Genomic DNA, 27,250 nt, shown 5'->3' with positions numbered 1-27,250 from the left:
TGGTTTGGTTGAGCTAATATAATAAAAATGACAATTCTACCAAAACTAAACTACCTGTTTAGTGCCCTACTAATCAAAATTCCAAAATTACTTCAATGAGTTAGAAAATTTGTAAGTAAAATCATATGGAGAAATAAAATGTCACGAATTTCCAGGAATTTAATGGAAAAAATGTAAAAGAAGGGGACTTAGCCCTACGTGATCTAAAATTATATTATAAAGCATCAATCATCAAAACTGTATGATATTGGCTAAGAAATAAATTGGTGGACCAGTGGAATAGATTAGGTGCAATAGCAAGAAATGATTATAGTAATCTGCTATTTGATAAATCCAAAAAGTCTACCTATTGAGTTAAAAATTCTCTGTTTGATAAAAACTGCTTTGAAAATTGGAAGTTAGTATGAAAGAAACTTAGATTAGACCAAAACTTCACACCCTATACCAAGATAAGATCCAAATGTATACAGAATTTAGACATAAAAAAAATACTATGAGCAAACTAGAAGATCAAGCACTAATCTCCCTGTCAGATTTATGAAAAGAGAAGCAGTTTATGACTAAGGAAGAGATGGAGAACATCAATAAAAGATAACTAGATGATTTCAATTACATTAAATTAACAAGCTTTTGCACAGACAAAACCAATGTAACCAAGATCAAAAGAAATGTAGCAAATGAAAACAATCTTTACAAATAATGATTGATAAAGGACTCATTTCAAAAATATACAGAGAACTGAGTCAAATTTAAAAAAAAGCCATTTCCCAATTGACAAATGGTCAAAGGATATGGAAAGGCAATTTACAGATGAGAAGATCAAAGCAATCCTTAATCATATGAAAAATTGCTCTAAATCATTACTTATTAGAGAAATGCAAATTAAAGCTTCTCTGAGGTACCACCTTATACCTCTCAAACTGGCAAATATGAACAGAAAGGTTAATGATCATTGTTGGAAGGGTTGTGGTAAATCTGGGCTACTATTATTTTGTTGGTGGAGCTGTGAATTCATCCAACTTTTGTGAAGAGTAATTTCAAACTATGCCCAAAGGGCAACAAAAATGTGCATACGCTTTTATCCAGCATTACCACTACTGGGACTATACACTGAAGAGATGATGAGAAAAGAGTGAAAACATCATTAGTACAAAAATATTCATAACAGTTTGTGGTGGTAATGACTTAACAAACTGTTGTATATCTTATTGTCTGATCTTGCTATCTCTTATACTCTATGCTTCATCCTTAAGGATATGATTTCTATCTCATCACATTCAATTTGGATAAATGTATACCATGGAAACAATGTAAAGACACGCAAATTGCCTTCTATAGGCGGGAGGATTATAAAAATAAAAAATAAATAAATCTTTAAAAAATAACTGCAACCCAGGAATAATCTTAACTTAAGAAGATTAATTTCTCCTACTGTATCCAGAGCCAACACTGGTCATTCTGATTCCTATTAGATTATTGGACCAGATGGATCCAGAGGAGAAAGTAAGGCTCCCTAATGTCATTGTCCTCTTGGAGGATGAAACAAACAACAAAAACCTTGTGCTAGAGGACATCCATCAACTATGCCAAGCATACCTGAAACATACACACACATACAAATATCCCATGATATAACAACTGATATCAATTAATTATTATAGTCAACAAAAGATTTATTTGTTAACTTATATTTATTAAACAAGTACACACTGCTAAGTGGTGGGGTACAAATAAAATCAAAAAATAAAATACTCTCTTCAGGGAGCTTATCCTCCCCCTCCACATGAGGACAAATAGTATGTTAAAATTTCTTTATGTAAATTCAGATTAACATAATTACAAGTTAATCATAATGTGAAATAAAAATTAGAACTAAGGGAAAAGAAAAACATTAGAAAGAAAAGAAAAAAGTAGCATTAAAAAAAATGAACATGCTTTACTTTGCCTGCAGATGCTATAGTATTTTTGTTTGTTTTATATTTTTTCTTTTCTTTTCTGTTTCTCTTTCCACTGGATGTGGATGGCATTATTCATAACTGATCCCTTGGGGTTGTCGTTGATCTCTGACTGCTAAAAGGAGTTGTATCCATCATACTTCATCTCACAATATTATTGTTAATGTGTAATGTGTACGTATTCTCTTGTTTATGCTCATTTCTCTGAGTATCAATTCATATAAGTCTTTCCATGCTTCTCTAAACTCTGATTATTCATGATTTCCTGTTGGCTTGTTTGTTTTTGTCCAGACAATGGGGTTAAGTTGCTTGCCCAAGGTCAAACAGCTAGATATTTATGAAGTTTTTGAGGCTGGATTTGAACTCAGTTCCTCCTGACTCCAGGGCCAATGCTCTAGCCACCTAGCTTACCTACTCATAATTTCCTAAAGGAAAATGCAACTTTATAACATTCTAATACCATAACTTGCTCAACCATTCCTCAACTGATGAACATTCAATTTTTATTTTTTTGTCACTACAAAAGTAATATTATATTTTTGAGCATCTGAGACTATTCCCATTTTATTGAACTAATTTTCCTGGATCAAAGGATATGATTGGCTGTGTTGCTCTTTCAATTCAGTTCCAGATTGTACTCCACAATTGTTGGATCAATTCACAACTTCACCAACAATGCAGTAATGTCCCAATTTCCCCACTCGTCTATACCATTTATCATTTTCCTTTATTTTTGTCACCTTAGCCAATCTGATAAGAATGAGGCTGCAATTCATATTAGATTCAATTTGCATTTCTCTAATAAATAATGACTGGAGCATTTTTTCAGATGTCTACAAGAAGGTTTAATTTCTTCATCTGAAAGGTACCTGTCCTTATACTGTGACTATCAATTGGAGAATAGCTTGGTAATCTTATAAATTTTATTCAGTTCTCTATATTTAGAAATGCATTCTTTATCAGAAACTAGCAATTTTCATGGTTTCTCAGCTATCTGTCTTCCTTCTAATCTTGGATGCATTGGGTTTATTAGTGCTAAACTTTTAAAATTTAATATATACAAAAAAAATCATTCATTTTGCAATTTGTAATGTTCTTTATTTCTTATTTGACTATAAGTTTCTCCCTTTTCCATAGATCAATAGAAAGAATACACTTTGCTCTTTTAATTGGTCTATTTTTTGGTCTATTTATGTCTAAATCCTGACCATTTTTTGGTATATGGTATGTATAAAAACTCTTAAAAAGGTAATAAGGATTGACTTGGTTCCATGAATCCAAAACTTATCAAAGGGCTATTCTTGTCAATTGAGTTTTCTCACCTCCTCAAAAAAGACAAAAGAGATTCTAGAAGATTTTCCACTGTCTTACTAGTACAAATCATTTAAACACAAAAATAATATTTTTAGTACCTTATAAATTACTTTTCATTATGCCTGCATAAGGTTGATGCTCCTTAGTATCGTAGTCTATGATTTCAGGCTAACTTCTGATCTCTCAGGTCCCCAATCACATATTATTCTTTTTTTTCACTGTCAGTCCTTTTGAGGTAGATCATTATTATTCCAGCATTTTCCTATAACAAAAAAAATCCTGACTTGTCATCATACTTATTCTTTACTTGCTAGTTCCTGAAATGTCATAATCTCTTGACATGTTAATATCTTGCAATTATTTTGTATAGCATTTCTCTATGGAATATCTGATCTATTACTTTCAGATATACATTGAAGAGCTCTTTGCTGAAATGCTATTTTCTAACTCCACATCAATAAGATTTGATAAATTAAATCAACTATAACCTCTGCATCAGCACTAAATTTTGAAGAAGAAAAGAAGTATTGGCACTAAGGTTGACCTCTTTTAATATACTTATTAATGACCTGGAAGAGAAAGCAATCATTGGAAAAAGTAAATTCATAGATATTAAATATGGAGATTCTACAAAAACAATAGACAGTAATAATAGGTAATAGACAAAGTGTCCCACAGTGCTGAGAAAGAGAAAAAAAAAGATCAAATATACATTGTTTTAGGAAGTGTCAAATGCAAATCTAATATGATCAGTGCCTGAAGATATTCATTAATACTTTAGGACTACTTAGGAATAATGAACAGAAACAAATGCAAATAAAAGAAGGTAAAGCCTTTCAATGTTCTATTAAATATGGTAATTGAAACCAGTGGAAAGTCTATATGAAATTGCAAATGAGATGTTGAAGAAAGACAAGTTATTAAGTATATATCACACAGATGGATAAATAAAATACACACAACTCCCACTAATTCATGAGCTCTTTGTTCTTACATCCCCCCACCTCAGATATTATTTTGTTAAATAGTTATTCATTTCCCAAATTCCTCATTCTTTTCTGAAGCTTTTGATTTTTGAAATATCATTTCATTCCCACTCTCAAAAATATATCATGAAAATTTTGCATTCATTTTGATTTCCAAGTTGTAAATTTAATGGAATACTATTATCCTATAAGAAAAAAAATGAGCAGGCAGATTTCAAAAAAGACATAGAAAGGCTTACATGAATTGATGCTGAGTCAAGTGAGCAGAATGAGGAGAAAGTTGTACACCTTAATAGCAACATTGTATGATGATTAACTATAATTGACTTTATTTTCAATATAAAATTAATCAAAGACAATTCTAAAAGACCTGTGTTGGAAATCATTTCGTACTCTCTCACAGTGCCTTAATATCTGATTTTCCCTACGTCCCTTGCTATACTTGGTCCTTTTCATTTTCTGTCCTATGTTCCAGTCCAATAGATATATAAGGTAGTAAGTGAGTATTGTTCCTCGAATAGTGAGTTAGGACTTAAAAAAAAATCATATAGATAACATTGATAGCCTCATCTGAAAGCTGTTCATGTCTTTTGATCAGTTATCAACTGGGCAATGACTAATAATTTTTAGAAATTTGTCTCAGTTCTCTATGTTTAAGAAATGAGGTCTTTATCAGAGAAACATTTTTCAAAAATTTTCCACATAGTTATCATTTCTAAATGTATTTGCCCCTATCCAATTCCCTCCATTCCCATTTGTTATTTTCCTCTCTTTCCTTTCATCTTGTCCTTCCTCAAAAGTGTTTTGCATCTGACTACTACCTCCTAGTCTTCTCCCCTATTTATCATTCCCCCACCCTGCCCCACCTACTTCTTACATTCTTTTACCCTTCTACTTTCCTCTGGGGCAAGATAGATTTCTATATCCATTTGATTGTGTTTATTATTCCCTCTCTGAGTCAATTTTGATGAGAATAAGGCACATTCCCTCCCTCTTAACTCCCTTATCTACCACACTATCAAAAATATTTTCATGCCTTAACTTGTCTCATTTTACCTCCCTCTTTCCTTTTCTCTCAGTACATTTCTCTCTTACTCCTTAACCCCATTTTAAATAAATTATCCCTTCATAGTCCACTCCCACCTATGCCTTGCTTATAGTAATTTCCTTCTGACTGTTCTAAGAAATGAGAAAATTTACTGAATAATCAGCATCATCTTCCCATACAGGAATATAAGCAATTCAGCATCATAAATCCCTTATGTTTTGCCTATGTAATTTAGGTTTTTCATGCTTCACTTGAATCTCATATTTGAATATCAAATTTTCTGTTTAGCTCTGATGTTTTCATCTGGAAAGTTTGAAACTTCCCTATTTCATTTTTCTAATTTGATAGTAATAGTCTTTGGTCTTTGTTCAAAGTTCATAATTCTTTCTATGGATAGAGGTGGTATTCTCCATTTCAGTTAGGCCAAAATTACCCTTGGTAGTTGCATTGAAGGGATGAGCAAGTCCATCAAGGTTGATCATCAGCCTCATGTTGCTGTTAGGATGTACAATATTTTTCTGGTTCTGCTCATCTTTCTCAGCATCAGTTCATGCAAATCTTCCAGGATTCCCTGAATTCCCATCCCTCCTTGTTTCTAATAGAACAGTAGTGTTCCATGATATAACTATACCACAGTTTGTTAAGTCATTCCCCAACTGAAGAACATTCACTTAATTTCCAATTTTTTGCCACTACAAACAGGGCTGCTATAAATATTTTTGTACCAGTGATGTTTTTACCCAATAGTGGTATGTTGGGTCAAAGGGTATGCACATTTTTGTTGACATTTGGGCATAATCAAAAATTGCTCTTCAGAAAGGGTGGATGAGTTCACAGCTCCACCAGCAATGTATTAGTATCCCAGATTTCTCACATCCCTTCCAACATTGATCATTGTCCTTTCTGGTCATATTGGCCAGTCTGAGAGGTGTGAAGTGGTACCTCAGAGAAGCTTTAATTTGCATTTCTCTAATAAGTAATGATTTAGAGCAATTTTATATGACTATGGATCACTTTGATTTCCTTAACTATAAATTGCCTTTAGATATTCTTTGACCATTTGTCAAGTGGAGAATTGCATGTTTCTTTGAAAATTTGACTCAGTTCTCTGTATATTTTAGAAATGAGTCCTTTGTTAAAAATACTAGTTGTAAAAATTGTTTCCCAATTTACTACATTTCTTTTGATCTTGGTTACAGTGGATTTGCCCGTGCAAAAACTTTTTTTTTATTTAATGTAGCCAAAATTATCTAATTTGTTTGGAATGATATTCTCTATTTCTTCATTTGTAAAAAAAAAAAAAAAAAAAAAAACTGTTTCCATTTCCGTATATCTGACAGGTAACCTATTCCTTGATTTTCAAGTTTGCTTATAATATTAATTTTTATGTCTAAATCCTGTATCCATTTGAATCTTATCTTGATATAAGGTGTGAGGTGTTGGTCTCATCTAAGTTTTTTCCATGCTAACTTCCAATTTTCCCAACAGTTTTTATCAAAGAGACAGTTTTTTATAGCTGGACTCTGGGTTTATCAAACAGCAGATTACTATAATCATTTCCTGCTATTGCACCAAGTCTATTCCACTGATCCACAACTTTATTGCTTAGCCAATACCAGACAGTTTTGAGGACCGATGCTTTATAATATAATTTTATATCTGGTAAGCCTAAGCTGTCTTCTTTTGTACTTTTTTCATCAAATCCCAGAAAATTCTTGACTTTTAATTTCTCCATATAAATTTACTTACAACTTTTTCTAACTTCTTAAAGTAATTGTTTGGAATTTTGATTGGTGGGGCACTAAACAAGTAGTTTAGTTTTGGTAGAACTGTCATTTTTATTATATTAGCTTGACCTATGCATGAATAGTTGATGTTTGCTCAGGTATTTAAATCTGATTTTATTTGCTTGAGCTGAGTTTTGCAATTGTTTTCCAAAAGTTTTTGAGTCTGCCTTGGCAGGTAGACTCCCACTTATTTTATTTTGTCTGAGGCTACTTTGAATGGTATTTCTCTTCCTAGCTCTTTCTGCTGTATCTTGCTTCATATACAGAAATGTTGAGGATTTATGAGGGTTTATTTTATATCCTGCTCCTATGCTAAAGTTGTTAATTATTTCTAGAATTTTTTAGATTACTTTTTGGGATTCTTTAGGCATACCATCATTCCATCTGCAAAAAGTGAGAGTTTTGTCTCCTCCTTCCATATTCTAATTCCTTAAATTCCTTTTTCTTCTCTTATTGCTGAGGTTAACACTTCTAATATGGTATTGAATAGTAGTGGTGATATTGAGCATCCTTATTTCATCCCTGATTTTTATTGGGAATGCCACAAGCCTATCCCCTTTGCATATAATGCTTGTTGATGGTTTGAAATAGATACTGCTTATTATTCTAAGGAACAAACCATTTATTCCTACGCTCTCTAGTGTTTTTACTAGGAATGGGTGCTGTGTTTTGTCAAAAGCTTTTTCAGCATTTATTTATATGATCATATGATTTCTGATAGGTATGTTATTGATAAAATTAATTATACTAACACTTTTCCTGATATTGAACAACCTTGCATTACTGGGATAAATCCTACTTAATCATGATGTATTATCCTAATAATAACTTGTTATAATCATTTTGGTAATATGTTATTTAAGATTTTTGCATCTATATTCATCTGGGAGATAGGTCTATCATTTTCATTTTCTATTTGAACTCTTCCTGATTTAGGTATCAGCACCAAATTGCTGTCAAAGAAAGAGTTAGGAAGAGTTCTGTCTTCCCCTATTTTGCCAAAGAGTTTGTATACTATTGGAACCAATTGTTCCTTAAATGTTTGATAGAATTCACTTTTGAATCCCTTTGGGCCTGGAGATTTTTCCTTAGGGAGTTCAATCATTGCCTGTTGAATTTCTTTTTCTGAGATAGGATTATTTAGGTTTTTAATTTCCTCTTTATTTAGTCTGTGCACCCATTTGGTTTTTTAAGACATTCTTCTCCTCAGTGAGTAATTGGATTTTTTTTCCAATTAGCCCAGCCTAGTTTCTAAGATGTTATTCTCTTCAGTAATTTTTTTTCATGTGTATATCTCCTTCACTAAGCTACTGAATTGGTTTTCATGATTTTCCCAATTAATTCTCATTTCTCTTGTTGATTTTTCCCTTTACCTCCTTCACTTAATTTTCAGAATCACTGTTGAGCTCTTCCATATCTGAGATCAATTCATATTTTCTTGGAGGCTGCGGAGGTAGAAGTTTTGACTTTGCTAGCTTCATCTGAGGGTGTATTTTGAACTTCCTTATCATCAAAGTAACTGTCTATGGTCACTTCTTTTCTGATGTTTGTTTACTTCCCTAGTTTATGACTCGATTTTAACTATTAATGTAAGGTTCTACTTCCAGGGTGTAGGGTGCAATGCTCCAAGTGTTTGGGTTTTTATTTTTAAGCTGTTTTCAGAGATACTTTTAGGGACCTGCAAGTTTTCAATCTTTCAAGGTGGTAGGATTTAAAGAGAAGTTTTTCTTACTCTCCTTGCCTGGATTCTGGTCTGTGGGTGATCACAAGCAGCACTTATGATTCTGGATTATTGAGGAGGGTCCCTGCTGTCCTGTGGCGGCAAGCTCTATTGTGTTTCTACTCCTATTCTTCCTTGGGACTGAAAACCAGTTCTATGACCCAGACATAAGTATGGGCAAAACAAAAGAATACTACCTCATTTATAGCAAAGAAACTCCTGTAATGTCCTTCTGATGTCCTTACCATCCAGGTGCTGAGAGCTCTCTAAGTAGTTGCCTCTGGTGATTCAGTATCTCACAAGGCCTGATCCTGGTCTGTTGGGGTCAGATCTGTGCTGCTGAGGCCTGTACTGAACTGTTCTCTGCTCTCACTTTGGTGTGACAGAGTTTTCCTGCTGACCTTCCAAGTTATGTTTGACAATCTCCGGGCTAAACTGTTTGGAAACCATCAATGTTGCCACTTACCCAGGTGACCAGCATGCTGTTCTTGGATGACTGGGGACATACTGCACTGCACTCCTCTCCCCCAGTGTAACAACTCTTACTTCCAAGTTGTCTTGGGTTGCATTCTGCCACTCTAGAACTTTTTTGATTATTTAAAGGTATTTGGAGTAATTTGGGGGAAACCTTGGGTGAGTCCCTACCTTTACTTTGCCATCTTGGTTCTGCCTCTGCTCTTTATTTTATTTATTTATTTTTGCAAGGCAATGGGTTAAGTGGCTTGCCCAAGGCCAAGTAGTTAGGTAATTATTAATTGTCTGAGGTCAGATTTGAACTCAGGTATTGCTGACACCAGGGCTGGTGCTCCATCCACTGTACCACCTTGTTGCCCCTGTTTTTTTTATTTTTTATATAAAAAATTGCCTGGTCTCCTTTTACCATAATCATATCCTTCATGTGGTGATTGTCCTACCCCTGCTCTCACATTGTAATTTTCAGGAGCAAAAAAAAATAACTCACCTCAAAAAGTGTAATGGGATTACAGTTGAAAGGATTTACTTGATCTACCTATCATTTCCTTTTACAGATAAAGGTCAAACAAGGTGAAGTGATAATTCAGGTTAATACATGAACTAAGTGACAGAGATGATATTCAAATTCTAATATTCTGATTTGAATCATATCAAATTATATCAGTTTCTATCTCACCATCTCTCTATATACACAGTCTGATAAAGTAGTGTATTTTATATTGTATGTACTCAAAAAATTTCTGTGGAATTTAATTGAATTAAATTAATCAATTAGAATATAATTTTATGTGTGAATACTAAGAATTTTCTCCTATTCAGTGCAACAAAGACTATATCAAACATATACAAAGTATTTTGATTATATAAATATAACATAAAAATTTGGAATATTTAATGTTTAAATGATATTTCAGGGGATTCAGGAGAATTCTGAAGAAAAGACAGATCTCTTGAAATCTCATTTCCATTTGATCAGAAAATGACAACAATGCCTCAGCATTCAATTATCTATAATCCACTGTTGGAGAGAGGAAGTAATTTTTATTCATACCTTCCGGTTGTTGTTTGACTCAGTGTTAGAATACTTTATCTCTCCTGTTCCAATTTTGGCAACATTTCCATATATATATTTATGGAATCATCTCTCAGAATTGGAAAATTATTTATTTTTTTAGAGTGACCTATGAATGTGAGATTTGTTCTCTACTGTTTTACAGAATTATCAATACTTTTAATAAAGATTTCATGCTTATTAAATTAAGGATAATACACCACAGGATGATATAGAAAACATATCAGATAGAAGTTAGGATCTTAAAAAATACTGATATACAGTAACACTGAGCTCAAAAGAATCTCATTAGAAAACTCAGCATTAACTGTTTGACAGAAATTCATTGCAATGTTTTAGTAATGTTTAACTATAGTTATTTTCTGTTTTATGTGTTTGAACTACATATTTTTTGCATTTTTACATTTTGTTTTCCAATTAAATACAGTAGTAATATGTACCTATCATTTTTCTTAGGTTTTGAATTTTACAGTTTCCCTCCCCACCTTGCCCCCCCACACCACACCACAGAAGGCTGCCTGGTAGTTTCCACATTGTTTCCATGCTATACATTGACATAATTTGAATGTATTGTAAGAGTAAACATAAACTCCCCCCTCCCCCAGAAGATAAGAAACCTCAAGAATGGAGAGAAAGAGAAAAAACTGTACTTCAGTCTGTGTTCAAATTTCAATGACTGTTTCTGGGTTGAGTTGCTTCCTTTATCATAAGTCCGCAAGAGAAGTTGCTTCAATATTTTTCTCACAGTTGCTATTACTAGCTGTACCTCCACTCTATTCCTCCCCACTCTCATTTATTCTACTCTCTCTCTCTCTCTCTCTCTCTCTCTCTCTCTCTCTCTCTCTCTCTTTCCTTTCATCTTGGCCGTACCCATAAGCATGTTGAATTTGAGTATCCCCTACCTTGGTCTTCCCTCTCTTCTATCACCTTCCCCCCCTTCCCTCCTCCCATTCCCCCTTCTAATTTTCCCTAGGGTAAGCTAGATTTCATCACCCTATTAAGTGTGTATGTCATTTCCTCTCTGAGCCATTTCTGATGAGAATGAAGGCTCACTCATTCCCCCTTGCCTTCCCCCTTTCCACTCCATTGAAAAAGCTTTTTCTTGACTCTTATGTGAAATTTCTTAGCTTCTTCTTCATCTCCTTTTCTTTCCTCCCACTAATTTCATTTATCATCCATTGACTCCAAATTTTTACTATATTATACGATTATATTCCACTCCTTCCTATGGCCTGTCTATATATGCTCCTTCTAACAGCTCTTATAAATGAGAAAGTTCATATGAGTTATCAATATCTTATTTCCATGCAGGAATACAAACAGTTCAATATCATTAAGTTCCTCATAGTTAGTCCTTCACTTTCACTCCTTCTATGGTTCAGCAGGGTCCTGTACTTGGAGATCAAACTTTCTGTTCAGCTCTGGTTGTTTCAATAAGAAAGTTTGAAAGTTCCCTGTTTCATTGAAAGTCCATCTTTTCCCCTGAAAGAGGATGTTCAGTTTTGCTGGGTATTTGACTCTCCTTGTTGGGCTGGGCTGGGCTGGGCTGCACTGTTGTGGCAGCTTTTTTCCAACCCCTGGTGCTGGTGAAACACACCTTTCCCATAGAAATTCTAACTTATCTTGGACTGGGGAAATGTATCACTCAGTCTTTCTGTAGGTTCTGCCCCTCTAAATTTTGGCTTGGGTCATCATTTGGTTGTTTTTTTTCGTGTTTGTGGGGGAAGTAGATCCCAGGAAATGCTGCCTTCACACCACCAACTTTGTTCTGCCCCCCCCCCATCTTGGCTCCATCCCCCTATATTTTTCTTATGAAATCATCTTTTTTTGCTGTTATTTCAAATATTTTAATAAGAGTTCTCTGCAAGGCATTTAAAACACCAATTTGGGAGGATAAACTCCAGTGGAGAGAGAGAATACAGAATGCAGGTGACCACAGAGCTGAGGAATTTCCTTGATTTTGGGCAGGAGCTGAGAGTCCACTGCTTTCTGATCAGCCTTGCGCTGCTCTGTAATCTCATATTTCTCTTTCTCTGTGTCAAAAATCTCTCCTTCTTGGTGTCTGGGTTTATGGAGCCCCTTCTTCTTAAAGTAAGCATCAGCAAGAAGATTTGGAATTTTTACACCAGAAAAATTAACCCTAGTAGAGGTGGCAATGACAAATTTCTGATGGGTCCTTCATAGAGGAACACAATTGATGATCAGAGGTCCAGTTACCAGTAACAAACCACGAGCCAGCTGCTTCAGGAAAACCACATGCTTGCTCCTGTGGCGGCCGGTGTGCGGAATCAGAACTGTGCCTGGGGTGATGCTAGACTGAAATTTCCTCACATGCTGGCTGAAGGATTTTTTGCCATGACAGAAGTTTTCTCGGCACATTTTCAGTAGGGTAATACCTGGCCATTTTGTGAATCTTTATCACTCGGTTTCCTCCATTTTTATCACCACCAACTGGCTTTGAGATAGTAGCAGGCGCCCTGTCTTTCTTTTTCCTTTCAATCCCAGGTTCTGGTGCAGCATATTTTTGCTTGTACATGGCTCTGCGGGAATACATTGCATACCTGGAGTATCTGCTGATCCCTCGGGCCAAGACTGGGTTTCAACTGCAATGCTTTTTGAGGTTTTTTCACCACCTTTTTCAGCCCCATCTTCCTTTTTGGCCTTCCTTTCATTTGGAGGCTTGGGGGCGGGGGGGTTTGCCCGCCATCTTGAGAGAAGGGGAAAGAGCTGAGTGCTTTCTTTCTCACCTTTTGAAAAAAAAATTTATATATGGATATTGATTGTTCTTTGAATGTTTGATATTATTTTCTTTTTATTGCATCAGATTCATGTGTCTTTATTGTATATATTTGTTCTTTCTTTGCAGATAGATTTATATTCTGAGATTTCATTAACTATGATTTTTTTGGGAGTGATTCTACTTTAATCAAATATAATGATCCCTGTCATTTAGTATCTTTTCCCCATCAGCATTTTGCTTATTAGTTAGTTTTTCTTTCTTGCCTTTATCTTTTATTTAGTCCTTCCTTTTTCTTTTTGTTTGCTCTCCACCAAGCAGATTTCCTTTTCCTCTACTCCTTTTCAACAAGTCCTGCCCATTGTTTGTTTGTTTCTTTTTGAATTTCATTTCTTGGACCTCTTTCTGGAAATGATTTTATTCACTATACATTATCTATCTTCTGATATAATCTGTAAGCTTTTCTCTTCTAACTTCTTCTTATATTAATTTGAACCAGGACCATAAGATAGCCTCCTCTATTCTTCTACTCCTTTTTCTCCTTTCATGCACACTTAATTTTATCATAAAGTATCACAAATACTTTTGTGTCACCTTAGGTCAAATATCAGCAAAAAATCTGTCTATAATTCCCTAGATACATTTTTTTCACTGTTACCTTAATCTAAGTTCTGTCTACACCTAAATCTCTTTGTGAGAAACTTTGAATGAATTCTCTTAGTTTCTCTTCTGTCACTCTGTTGATATCCTTAGCTTTTGTATTTGTTTATCTCTTCCATATTTTTGGGGGGGAGGGATAGAGACAGGGGCTTAGAGAAGCAAATAATCTCTTCAGATTTTATTTTTAAATGTTTTAAACATCTGCATTATTGAATTTCTGTCTTTTTCTTCCTGAAATTTGTCAGTACAAGATTCATAATAAGTTCTGTTGTACTACTAAAAAAATTGTTCCATTATTTTTTCATTTGTGATTCAGATTTATTTTCATTTGTTTTTAAAAGTTCTCTTACTAATTTTCTTATGAGCTTTAGTTTTCTGAACTGAATTATTAAATTTAAATCCATTTATTGAGATTTGCAATATTTAATATTTTCCCCAAGCACATACAGACATGATGTCTTATCTCACTAGTCCTAGACTATTCCTACTGTTCTTCAAATCTTTAATCTGACATTGCCAATTCAGAAAGCTACAATGCTGGTGCAATAGATTCCTTTTTCTATACTTTGGGTCTCCATGTCTTTGGATGAAGTAAGAAGAAATGTGGTCCTATATTTTATTTCAAACCCAGACAGTTCCTTTCTCTCTTTTTCTTCTTTTACAGTGATCTTTTTCAGTAAAGAAGCTAAGATGTTGCTGATATCTGACTGTCCTGACCCAGCAAAGTTTTGACAAGTGACTATATTCCTTTAGCACAGAAAATGTTGGGGGCAGGGGAGTTTGGACATGCTTTTGTATGTGAATTTTGTTCTAAGCTTATGAACTGATTCCTTAGTTGCTGTGGTTGTTATTTGGAAATCCATGTGTGGGGTTTTTAGATAGGGTAGTGCATTTTTGATGATATTAATCTGGTGGGTAATGGAGGAAACACACAGTGTAAGATGAATAGGCATCAATACATGCATGCTTTTAAAAAAAATCTTCTTTTGCATTTGAGAGGTCTAAGAGGACTTGGGGATTAAAAAAAATGTCTAATCCTCTATCTTGTTAGTCACATATTGAGGAAGTTCCTTCCCCATTACTTTTAAGAAAAATCATAAAGTACACTACATTATAGAAGTAAAACAGATTAAACATATTGAAAGGGTCTTGATTTTCTGATATTTTCCGAGTTCAATAGCCTTTTATATATTTCTTTTTTCACTGAGTTCAAAGTAAGCTAACTTTATATAGAGTACTATAAGTCAAACATTAAAGAAAGCATATTAGATATTTGACTGAATCTCATTTTACAAATAACTAAACTGAGGCCCATTCATGTCATAATGAAAGCCAAATAGTTTGATAGAGTAACATATATCATGTATTCAATTATTGACAAGGCATTTAAGCTCTTAAATTCCTATTTTCCCTATCCTCAACTCAGAGTTAGAGATTTAAAGGAATACCATTTTGAAAGGTACTGAATAGTAAATAAATGTGAACTATCTTTAACATTTCTATTTCAATAATGTTTTGTATAAATAACTATGGAAATATGCTACTTTGAAATTGCTTGCAAAACCTGATTGGTAAAAATTCAATGCTAGTGTTTTCTCTAAGAAATTAGAAAGTGCTCCAAATTGGCACTTAATTTGCTATTTGATTGATAGAGTAGACATCAAACAAAAAACTTTAAAATAAAGAAAAAAATTTAAATCTGAAATGGCAGAGTCTTAAAAAGGTCATTGTGAAATATTGTTCCTAGCCCAAAACAAATCAGGAGACCAGAAAAAAAAGTCTAAGATGCCAGAGCCCTTTAAAGTCACAACATTTCTAATATGCCTTTGAGGGAGCAATAGCAGCAGTTACAGCAGTTAGAGCAAGACAGACAATAAGAGGATCTGCCAGCTGAACAGAAAGAATGACAAAGGATCACTGTGTTAGCACTGGGAACAGGACAAGGTACTGTTTGGCAATTATGCTTAGTATATCCACTTCCAGGATACAGTACCATGATGTAGAGGAGTGTTTGTATACACAAAGGATCTTTAGGAAATCATAAACAATGAAGAGATATCAAAGCTAAAAATGTATGTATCTAAATTCTTAAAGGAAATATTAAATGAGTTATAGGAAGAAAGACACAGAAAACTTTTACCATTTGAAGAACTCCATAGTCCCTTCTGAGAGATAGATTAATGCAACCATAAAATAAATTTAAAAATAAGTTAGAGAGATGAATAGAATTTTAAAAACTTTGAAATGATAGATCTCTGGAGAACATTGAATAGGATTATAAAGTAGTGTTCTTTTTTCCTCATCTGAATACAGCATTAAAAATAAAATTTCTAAACAATATTGATGCATTATCTTAAAAATAAAACTACCAAGAAAATCACAGCCATATATCCTAAAGACCAAAATAAGACCAAAGTATTATCCACAATGGAAAGAAACTAGAATTCTTCCCAATAGAATGAAGTGTGATATTATTATTCAATATTGTATTAGAAATACTAGCTATATCAATAAGAAAATGAAAAGAGAAGAACTAAAAAAGAAATGAATAAGTAAATATATCACTCTTCACAGATGATATGAAACCAGAAGAATTAATAAAAATAACTGAAACATTTAATTATTTTAGAAAATTTTAATATATAAAATAAACTCATAAGATCATCAGTATTTCTGTATATTACAAATATAGAGAAATACAATATCTCAATACACTATCACAAATAAATTACAAATATCTCTCTCTCTGAAAAGAGAAAGAGAAATTCCACTTAAAATGACAGTAGACAGGGGTGGCTAGGTGGCATAGTGGATAAAGCACCGGCCTTGGAGTCAGGAGTAGCTGGTTTCAAATCTGGTCTCAGACATTTAATAATTACCTAGCTGTGTGGCCTTGGGCAAGCCACTTAACCCCATTTGTCTTGCAAAAAAAAAAAAAAACCTAAAAAAAATTAAAAAATAAAAATAAAATGACAGTAGACACTATACAATACATGGGAATAAACCTGTAAAGAAAAACTCAGGAAATCAGTGAATATAATTACAAGATAATTTTGACACAACAAAGGCAGATTTAATTAATCATAAAAATAAATAATTTCTTATGGCTAATCTAAGTCAATAAAAATGATAATTTTGCATAAAGTAATTTACTTTTTCAGTATCATAACTATCAAGATATCATAGAATTATTATAATAGAGTTAGAACAAGAAATCATAATAACATTCATTTGTAATAACAAAAGACCAAGGATAACAACAGAATTAATAAAAATGGAAGTGTTAATAAGGGAAGAATTGCAGTAACAGATTTCAAATATTCCAAAATACTGATCATGATACCAATCCAGTACTAAATAATAAATAGAATGTTGCATCAGTGTAAATGATTGTGTGTACAATACACACTAAAGAAAATGATAGTACAATATTGTTTGATTAAACCAAAAGTATCAATTTTGGGGGGAAGAATTCAATATTTGTCAAAAATTGTTGGGGAAACTAGAAAGCAGTTCAGTAGAGAGTAGGCATAGAATAAAAGCTCATAATGGATACAAAGAAAAGGTTAAAATGGATAAATTATTTATAGAAAAGGTGATAATATAAGTTGCTTTGCTGGTTCTTGTCCTTCATTATTGAAGAAGACCAAATTTACATCACTATGTTTGAACTAATTGCAAAGTGATCAGACTAATATGACAAGTTGGGCCAAATAATTCATGGGAACAACTGGAGTGAGTACTCTGAACTTACATATGTCATGTTTCCTTTGAGTTGTTTCAATTCTGCTTCCTCATAGAGTGCAGCCCCTTCACTGATGAGGGAATGTCATGCTGGCTCATCCTGTGCCAGTGTCTACCAAACTGTACAGTCAATTCTAAAGTTTTTCAATGAGACCTTCAGACTTTCACAGTATTGCATCTTCTGACCCACTTGTGAGCTCTTGTTTTGTATGAGTTCTCCATAAACTAATCCAAACATATGTCTGGCATTTTAATAATGTTTCCAGTCCATCATAGTTGCACTCTATAGTTGCACTTAGTAATTTTGGAATGCTGGGCAGTTTAGTTTCAGAAAAGACCTCAGCATCTGGTATCTTCTCCTTCCAATTAATCTTTAGTATCTTTCTAAGACAATTTAAATGGAAGTGATTAAGTTTCCTGACACAATGCTGTTAGACTGTTCTGGTTTCACAGACATTTAGCAATAAAGACAAGAGCTCACTAGACTTTAAGTTTGGTAGTCAGTCTTCTCTTTCACAATTTCTTTCAGAGTCTCCCAAATACTGAGCTAGCTCTGGCAATGCTAGTGTTAGCCTCATTGTCAATGTGTACCTCCTTGGAAAGGACACTGCCAAGGTAAGTGAACTTGTCCACAGTACTCAAAACTTTTCTATTTACTTTATTCCATGCTTACACAAATGAATGGTGTGGTGCTGGCTGATAGAGAACATGTTTTATCTTGGTGTTCATTGTTAGACCAAAATTAGCACAAGCAGCCAAAAATTGATCCATACTTGATTGCATTTCCACTTCAGAAGCTTCATTGAGTCATCTGCAAAGAGAAGATCATGCACCAACACGCCCTCCACTTTAGTCTTTGCTTGTAAGCTTTTCAAGATAATGAATTTGTCATCAAGGTAGCTGACCTTCAGGCCAGGTTCATCCTCATTGAAGGCATTTGATAACATGCCTGAAAATAGCATGCTAAAAAGTATGGGAGCAAGGACACATCCTTATTTTACTCTATTGGTAATCAGAAAAACTCAAGAACATAATCCACTATCCAGAACTTGGAGATGAAGTTTCCATGAAATTAATGTGCAATATTGATGAACTTCTCTGGGCAACCAAATTTTGACATATTTCTCCATAAACCATTGTGGCTGATGATATCAAAGACCTTGGTCAGATATATAAATGCTGTATACAGACATCTGTTCTGCTCCTGGCATTTTTTTTTGGAATTGTTGAGCAGCAAACCCAATATGGACTTTCCTCTATCTTATCTGAAGCCACAATCACTGTCAGGAAGGTTGTAAACTTCCAGGTGAAGAATCAATCTACTGAGACTGGCAAGAATCTTAGTAGCAATGACTAAAAGAGAAATACCCTTGTGATTATCACAGGACAATTTATTTCCTTTACCATTATAGAGATAGACAATGGAGTCATCCTTGAATTCTCAGGGGATAACCTCTTCACGCCATATAATCTGAAAATTTTCTGTCAGTTTTTGGATGAGCAATAGACGCTCCCCCCCCACCCCCGCCCCAACCTTGTAGATCTCAGCTGGAATACAATAAGCATCAGGTTCTTTACCTTTTGAAAGGAAGCTAATGGCATTCAAAACCTCTTCTTCATTTGGGACTTTGGTTAGGGACTGATTGAGTTCTACTTGATGTAAGTAGTCAATGACTTCTGTAGTGATTGATGATGGTCTGTTAAGAACACTCTGAAAGAGTTCACCCCATTTAAGTATGGATAACTTTACCTGTAAAATAAATGAATGAGACTAGGACCAAATAAGAGATAATGAACACGGAAGGTAAAATGGTAAGATAGCAATTTATATGAAATTTAAGTGGTTTTGCACAAACAATTCTAATGCAGCCCAAATTGGAAAGTAGACAGGAAACTAAAATAAAAGCATTTTATACCAAGTTTCTCTGATAAATGTCTTTTTATTTTCTCAGATACATAAGAAACAGATCCAAATTTATTAAAAAAAAAACCCAGCAACAAGAAGATTAATACCCAACTGATAAATGATCTAAGATATAAATGGGACATTTTCAAAGAAAGAAAAAGCAAAATTATCAATAATCACATGAAAAATAATCTAAAGTTTCATTTTTGATAATTTTTGTTTTATTTTTTTCTAAATACACTCAAAGATAATTTTCAACACTCATTTTCTGTAAGAATTTGAGTTCAACATTTTTCTACCTTCCTTCCTTGTCTCCCCCTTCCCTATCATGAGTAATATAATATAGTTTATTCATTTAAAATCATGGTAAACATTTTCAGAAGTCTTATTATGAAAGAAAAAATAGGAAAAATATACGAAAGAAAAAACATAAAACAAATTACAAAAAAGTAAAAATAATATGCTTTGGCTATTTTTCAGCTTCCATCATTCTTTTTCTGGGTGTGGATCACATTTTCCACTAAAAGTCTCTTAGAATTGTCATTCATCATTTTACTACTGAGAAGAACTTAATCTCTCATAATTGATCATCATATAGAATTATTAAAGTATAGAATGTTTTCCTGGTTCAGCTCACTTCATTCAGCATTAGTTCATCTAAGTCTTTTCAGGATTTTTTACAGAACAATAGTATTCCATCTTTTCATATTTCACAATTTGTTCCGTTAATCCCTAACTAAAGGGCATTCCCTCAGTTTTCAGTTCTTTGCCACCCAAAAGAAGAGCTGCTTGCTATAAATGTCTTTGCACACATGACTTTTTCCCTTTTTGATGATCACTTTGGGAGAGTGACCTTGCAATGTAATTGCTAGATCAAAGGGTAAGAACAGTTTTATAACCTTTGGATAGAGTTTGAAATTTCTCTCCACAGTATTTGGATTAGTTCACAACTTCACCAACAGTGCACTGCTGTCTGAGTTTTCCCATATCCTCTTCAACATTTATCATTTTCCTTTATTGTCATAATAATAAAAATGATGGGCTTGTATATTTCCATTACCATTTCTCTTATTAATTTTTTATGACTGTAGATAGTTTTAATTTTTTCACCTGAATACTTATGCAACATGAATTATTTTATATCAAAAATTCTGTGAACTGTAATATATATTATCACAAGCAATACTTTAAAACTTTTATTGTTCAAAATTAAATTTGTGGCATACTTAAAGAATATGATAAATATGTAATTTTTTTGATTTTATTCTTTCAGTTTCATGACAATCTTTCTCTTTATACTACCTCTTTAAATGGTTTTATTTTGTTCAGGAAATTTTATTCTTTTCCATTCCAGTTTATAAGAATACAGTCCTGTAGTTGTAAATTTCTACTTTAACTCCAACCAGACTATATGTTTTTATATGAGAAGTATGGTTATTTTTTCCTTTTTTTACATTTTTTGATTGTCAGGCTATGAGAGAAAACAAATAACTCCCCCTGAAAAAAGAAACCTCAAGATAAATAAAGTACAAAAGTGTACTTCAATCTATATCTAGAGTTGCCTTGAGTCATGGCACTTTTGAGAAAGATTCAGTCATTCTCAGTTGATCATCCTAAAATATTACTTTTACTTTAAAAGTAAGTTTACAATGCATTTCACATTGCATCTGCTCATGTAAGTCTTTCCAGTTTTTGATGAGAGTATCCTGTGGCTAATTTCTTAAATAAAAGTAACATTCGATCACGATCACATACCACAATTTGTTCAGCCAACTGATGGACATTCCCCTCAAGTTCCAACTCCTTGACATCAGAAAAAAGTTGAAATGAATATCTTTAATCATATAGGTCCTATTCCTCATATCCTTTTCATTGGTTTTAAGGCATAATTCTTCTCTTTGCATTTTTCCATTTGACCCAGTGTCATTTTTAAGATCTTATTTTTTTCAGTACTTTTTATGGCCCCTTCATCAAGCTATTGATTCATTTTTCATGATTTTGTCATATCACTCTCAATTCTCTCTGCAATTTTTCCTCTACCTTCTCTACTTGATTTTGAAAATCTTTTTTGAGCTCATTCATAACCTGAGACTAACGCTTGGAAGACTTTGATTTGTTATCCTCTTCTTTGTGTATTTTTTGATTTTCCTTAACAACCATTGCAACTTGCTATGGTCAGATATTTTGCTTTTTTTTTTGTTTGCTCATTTCCTCAAGCTATGACTTGAATGGAACTCTGTGTTAAGGCAGGGCTTTGCTTCAAGTGTGGAGGGCACATTTTTGCAAACCTTTGGGGCTTTGGGAACAGCTGTTTTAGCAATATCTCTAGGGGCCTATAAATTTTCAGCCTCACCTAGAGACAACTTTTCTCTACTTCCCTTGCTTTTGCTATGGTCTGGTAGTGACCACAAAAACTCCTTTGTTTTTTGAAACTGTGAGGAGAGTCCCTACTCCTCTGAGGCAGCAAGCTTTTTTGTTCTGCTTCGCCTCCTCTTCTTGGGAATGGCCCAAACTAGGACTGCAATCCAGATTCAAGGATGGGAAAAAAACAGTTGGAGTCATGCTTCACTGTCAGCAAGAGGACCCCTATAATCTCCTTCTGCCCTCTTACTTTCTGTGTGTTGAGAGCTTCTGACACAGCTGCTGTTGCTGTTGACTCAGTGACCTCCAGGGACTTCTCCTGGTACACTGGGGCACTGCTATGGCCTTTCCTGGACTGTGCTCTACTCCGAATCTTTGTGACTTTGCTGCCTTGCTGTCCAAGACAGTCCCTTGGCTGAGAGGTCTGGAGTGTCAATGTTGACACTGATGTAGTGGCCCCATGGCCTATTCCTGGATTGCTGGAACCAGTCTGCTCAGATGTAGCCTGTGCTACATTGGGTGTATCTCTCACTCTAATGCAACCAAATAAAATGAGGAGAACACTTTATATGAGAAGAGCAATATTGCCATAATGATCTGAAGTGAAAGACTCGAGTATTCTGATCAATTTGACAACCTATCCATCTTCAGAGAGAAAACTGATGAACTCTGAATCCATTTGAAAAATATTTTTATTTTCACTTTTTTTTATTTTTATTGCCTGTGTGTGTATGTGTGTGCTTTCTTTTAAACATGGTTAATATGGAAACATGTTTTGAATGATTTGAGGTATTTGTGTCATATTAAAATTGTTTGCCTTTTTTCCAGTTATACAAATGAGAGGATATAAGGAAATTATTCAGAACTCAACACTTTAAAAGATAAATTTTCAAAAATACATGTATTTAAAGTAATAAAAGTGTCATACATGCATACATATTTTGAGAGCCAAGGGTTGAACAATTATAAGAGTACCTTTAGAAAGTTAATATGCTTTAAACCCAGATAAATTCTTGCTTAAGGTTGATTTCTTTTCCCAATTTTTCTACTGGAGCTTTACAATTCTTTTCCAATTCTTCCAAGAAAAATTTTGAGGCTTAAGACCAATTTGCATTCACCTATGGAGTTTCACATGTTGGCCTTTTTCCAATGTCCTTTCCTGAGATGGTCTTTTGATCTTCCTTATCTCCATAATGACTTTCTACTGTTAGGCCATTTTTTATTCTGTTTCTTACTCATGTTTAGCCTAATTCATGGCTTTTAAAGTGGAACTCTTCTCCTGGGTTACTGGGGGGCACTGCATCAAGGTTGTTGATCAGAGACTTGCTCACCAGCTTTCTTTGCTATGGCTTTAGCTGTTAGCAGCTTCCTCATGGACATATTTAAGCTTGTCTCCTGAATCAAAGAATTTGTCCTCTTTGGTGGGCCTTGAGGTCTCTCATTTGGCCTACTATGCCACTGACTTTCTGAATCAGAGCACAGAGCCTATGGTTTCTGATGGCCATGAGACATAGAGCCTCCTACTAACTTGCTCTGTACCTGCATGTGATAGATCATGCTTCTTCTACACCCAAGTGAGAGAAAATTTTACTGAGGCCCTTCTAAGATATTTTAGATTGAAAAATTAGTCCATTGTGTTTTTTGGTTGGTTCTGTTGCTCTAGAATCCATTTAGAGGTTTGATTGACATTGTTTCTGAGACAAAATGTGAAGAACTCAGGAAAGTTTCTAGCTTCTCTCTAATATTTTGACTTTAATATTCTCCTATTTATTTAGTATGTTGATTTTATTTGATGGATTCTTCTTTTGTTAGAGTCATTTGTTTCCACTTCCCCAATTCCAATTTTTAAAGATTCATTTTATTCAGTTAGCTTTTCTATTTCTTTTTTTCCAGTTGACCAATTCTCCTTTTAAAGGTTTTGCTTTATTCAGTGAATTTTTCCCATGGGTTGAATTCTATTTTTTTCCTTCAGTCAATTTTTGTGCTTACTTTTCTATGCTGTTATATCTTTTTTTCATAATTCTCCATAACACTCTTCCCTTTCCTAAATTTTTCTTCTACTTTTCTTACATTATTTTGAAAATACTTTTTGACCTCTTTCAAGCTTTCTTTTTTGTACTTGTAAACGATTCTTATTTCCATTTAAGGCTTTATATCAATGCATTTTTGCCAATTTTGTCTTATGAGTTTGTGTTTTGATCTTCCCAGTTTCAATAGCAGCTTTCTATGATTACCACTTTATTATTTTTTCATATTTTCCTCATTTTCAAATGTTGAGTGAGGTGCAGGAGGCACAGTCCCAAGATCATTGGTTTTCTGTAGTGGGTCTTAGGAACTGATGAAATGCCCCCTATACTGAGGTTGCCCAATCTAGTACTGCCTGCTGCACTGACATTCTGTGGCTTGCAGTATGCTTTTTGAGCTGGGTCTGGGAGCCTCACATTAGGACAACTGTAGTGCAGGCCTTTTGAAATGAGATCCATGCCTCTGTCATGCCAGAATTTGTTTAGAGGCAATCTTAAGTTTTATTTTGTTTTCCCAATGTAACTTGGGAAGAGTTCAAACCACTTTCTGATTTCTCTCTTACATTTTGGTTCTGCCTATCAATTCAAGCTTTTGATGTAAAATTTGGGGTCCTTTGTTCAATTATAAACAGTAATCAGATTTTTAAGTTGAAGTAAAAATTTTATCTCCTTGAAGATCTATATTTAAGGGAATATATATGTATATTACTTAAACATATAAATGCGTGTATTAGCTACAGATATATGCGTATCCATCCATTCATATCCATATCCATATCCATCCATCCAATTGAAATTTCTGAGTATCATTTTTATAAACTATAAATGAGGGCAATATTTCCATTATCATACTTAAAATATTACTTTGAATAATTGCATCTTAAGCATTAACTTTCCATATGAATTTTCATTGTAGAAATAATTATTACCAGGTAATTTATTGTCAATTATATGATTGCCTTTAATCTTGTGATATATATATGTATATATATATATATATATATATATATATATATATATATATATGAAAATAGAGAGATAATTCATAAGGGAACTTCCATTGCCAGGTTTCTTATAGTGTCCTAGATTCGTGAAAATTTACTTTATATACATATATATATATAAATACATACTAATTATATACATACATGTATATAATTAGCATCAACCTGTGAACCACTCTAAATTTTTTATTGTTCACTTCTCTGTTTGAAGTTACATTCAGGAAGTCAACTTTTCAAAAATGCAATATATAAAAATAGTTCCCTTAATCATTTGTGCCTAGAATAATGATAGGGATTATAATATTTTTAAAAATTAGAAATGATCAAATAATGGTAATATAATACAGATGAAGTTAAACTTTTTTGATTTAATAATAATGTTTATCAAGCTTCTGTGATTTTGAAAAATATGACAAGTCTATTCTTATGTGTATTTTCTCTTAGGAAAACAAATGTAACTGGTATGTTCTTGCATTTTTATTCCTGAAATATTTATTCAAGTGTTTTTAAGCAGCCCAAATGATTTGTAAGTTGATTTTACATTATTCTTTTAGCAGTCATATTTTCAAGTCTCTTTCCCTTTTCAATATCAAATACATTCCAACAATAATTTATTAATTCCTCCTTTTTTCCATAATGTACTAATGAAAATAAGAACCGGGTAGCCCACGCCCTGATAAGAAACTCACAACCTAGTATGAGAGATGATATGGAATCAAACATGTATGAACTATGTATCTAGATCTACTGTTTTACCTACCTATCTACTTTATCTATTTCTCTATATCTTTATCTCTATCTATCTATCTATCTATCTATCTATCTATATCTATCTAACTATCTATCTATCTATCTATCTATCTATCTATCTATCTATCTATCTATCTATCTATTTACCTGCTTATCTTGTCTCTCTCTGGAAATAAATACTTATGTGTACTTAATACCAATGCCAATGTAAAAGTAACAGAGGAAAGGTTTTAGCAATGAGGAGGGACTTGTAAGGCTTCTTTCAGAAGATTGGATATTATCTGGGACTTGAAGAAAATCAAGAGAGTAAGAGGCAGAAAGAAGGAGAGAAGGAATTATAGATATGAAACACATGAACTTAAATGGAGGATGGAATCTCTTAAAAGAGGAATAGCAAGAAATCGAAAACCTTTTGATTGTTTTCTAGGGAGAAAAACTTGAAAAGTTTGAAAGAAATTGTGGTATTTTAAAATTCAAAGAAATTGTTTTGTATCTGATGCACTGGATAATAGATAATTGAGTTTTTGAATAGCATGGTGACATGGTAAATCTTCATCTTTAGGAAGATCAACTTAGAGACTGAGAAGAGGATGCACATAAGAAAATAAAGACTTAAGACAGAGCTATCAACAGAGAATGAGGTTTTGAAGATGAGGCCTAGGTTGTGAGTTACAGGCTAATTTCAGAATAGCATGCAAAATCAAAGCAAATCAACCCAACAAAATTTCCATATTTAAAATATATGAATAGATAACATAAACAAGACAACAGGATTAAACATTCTAATAATCAGCACAGGGCAAACTGTGCTTTTACAACAGCATTCTAATAACCAAAAGGTTGACCTTCTTACACATCCTACACATTATTCTCAAACTTTATTTTAGAGAGACTTTCTGTACACTCTAGAAGATGAACCACACCATTTCCCAATACAAATGAACCCAGTCAAACTATTCTGTTGTTCCTTTACCCCATCCTCACTTGAATTCCAAAGAGAAGAAAAGAATCTAGTTTTCACTCTGTAAGATAGTCACATTAACTCAGAAGAAAAAACTACAATAACATTAACTGAAATTTTTGCACAAGGAGGATACTGTATCTTTCTTTGTCTGGCTTTTAAGGTTAGCTGCAGATGGGCAGGAAAAGAGAAGTTTTGACTCTCCTTCTATGAATAAACAAGTTTTCATATGAGGGGGTAAGATATTCAGATCCATAAAACTATTTTATCTGAAAACCAATATTCAAGATTAGATATGACATAAATTTGAGGGAAATAATTTGCTCAGGTTAAGCAAATAGGTCATAGAAACAATGCTACCCTAATCATGCATATCATATTATTCTCCCACCAAAGATATTTGCTTGTCATGTTGAAATGTATGTGTATGGTTTTGTGTGTGTTTGCTACCTATGATCTTCAGAAAGCTCAGCACTGAAATCAATTTAGAAGAAACAAGAAAATTGATAAATTGTAACAGTTCTTTTTCTGATAGAAATGTTTATATATATAGTTTGAGATTTTTTTCCTTTTTAATATCAACATATAGTGATTTATGTGATCCTAGAAATGTTATACTTTATAAGTCAATCTCTCTTCATCCTCATTCTCTTTATACTAAAATTCACAACAGTGTATCAAACTTCAGACCCAAAGAAAAATCTTAGGAAAATAATTTACTGACAATTTATCACTTTTACTAGTTGG

General features: G+C 33.4%; 1 pseudogene; it reads right to left on the bottom strand.

Moving 5' to 3' along the window:
- Window positions 1-12,228: 12,228 nt before the first annotated feature.
- LOC141499121 (large ribosomal subunit protein eL6-like) lies at window positions 12,229-24,247 on the bottom strand (annotated as a pseudogene).
- Window positions 24,248-27,250: the final 3,003 nt, after the last annotated feature.

This window comes from Macrotis lagotis, chromosome X (assembly GCF_037893015.1).
Source record: "Macrotis lagotis isolate mMagLag1 chromosome X, bilby.v1.9.chrom.fasta, whole genome shotgun sequence".
Lineage (NCBI taxonomy): Eukaryota > Metazoa > Chordata > Mammalia > Peramelemorphia > Peramelidae > Macrotis > Macrotis lagotis.
The sequence above is the reverse complement of the archived record's forward strand: the minus strand, read 5'-3'. Positions and strand labels throughout refer to the sequence as shown.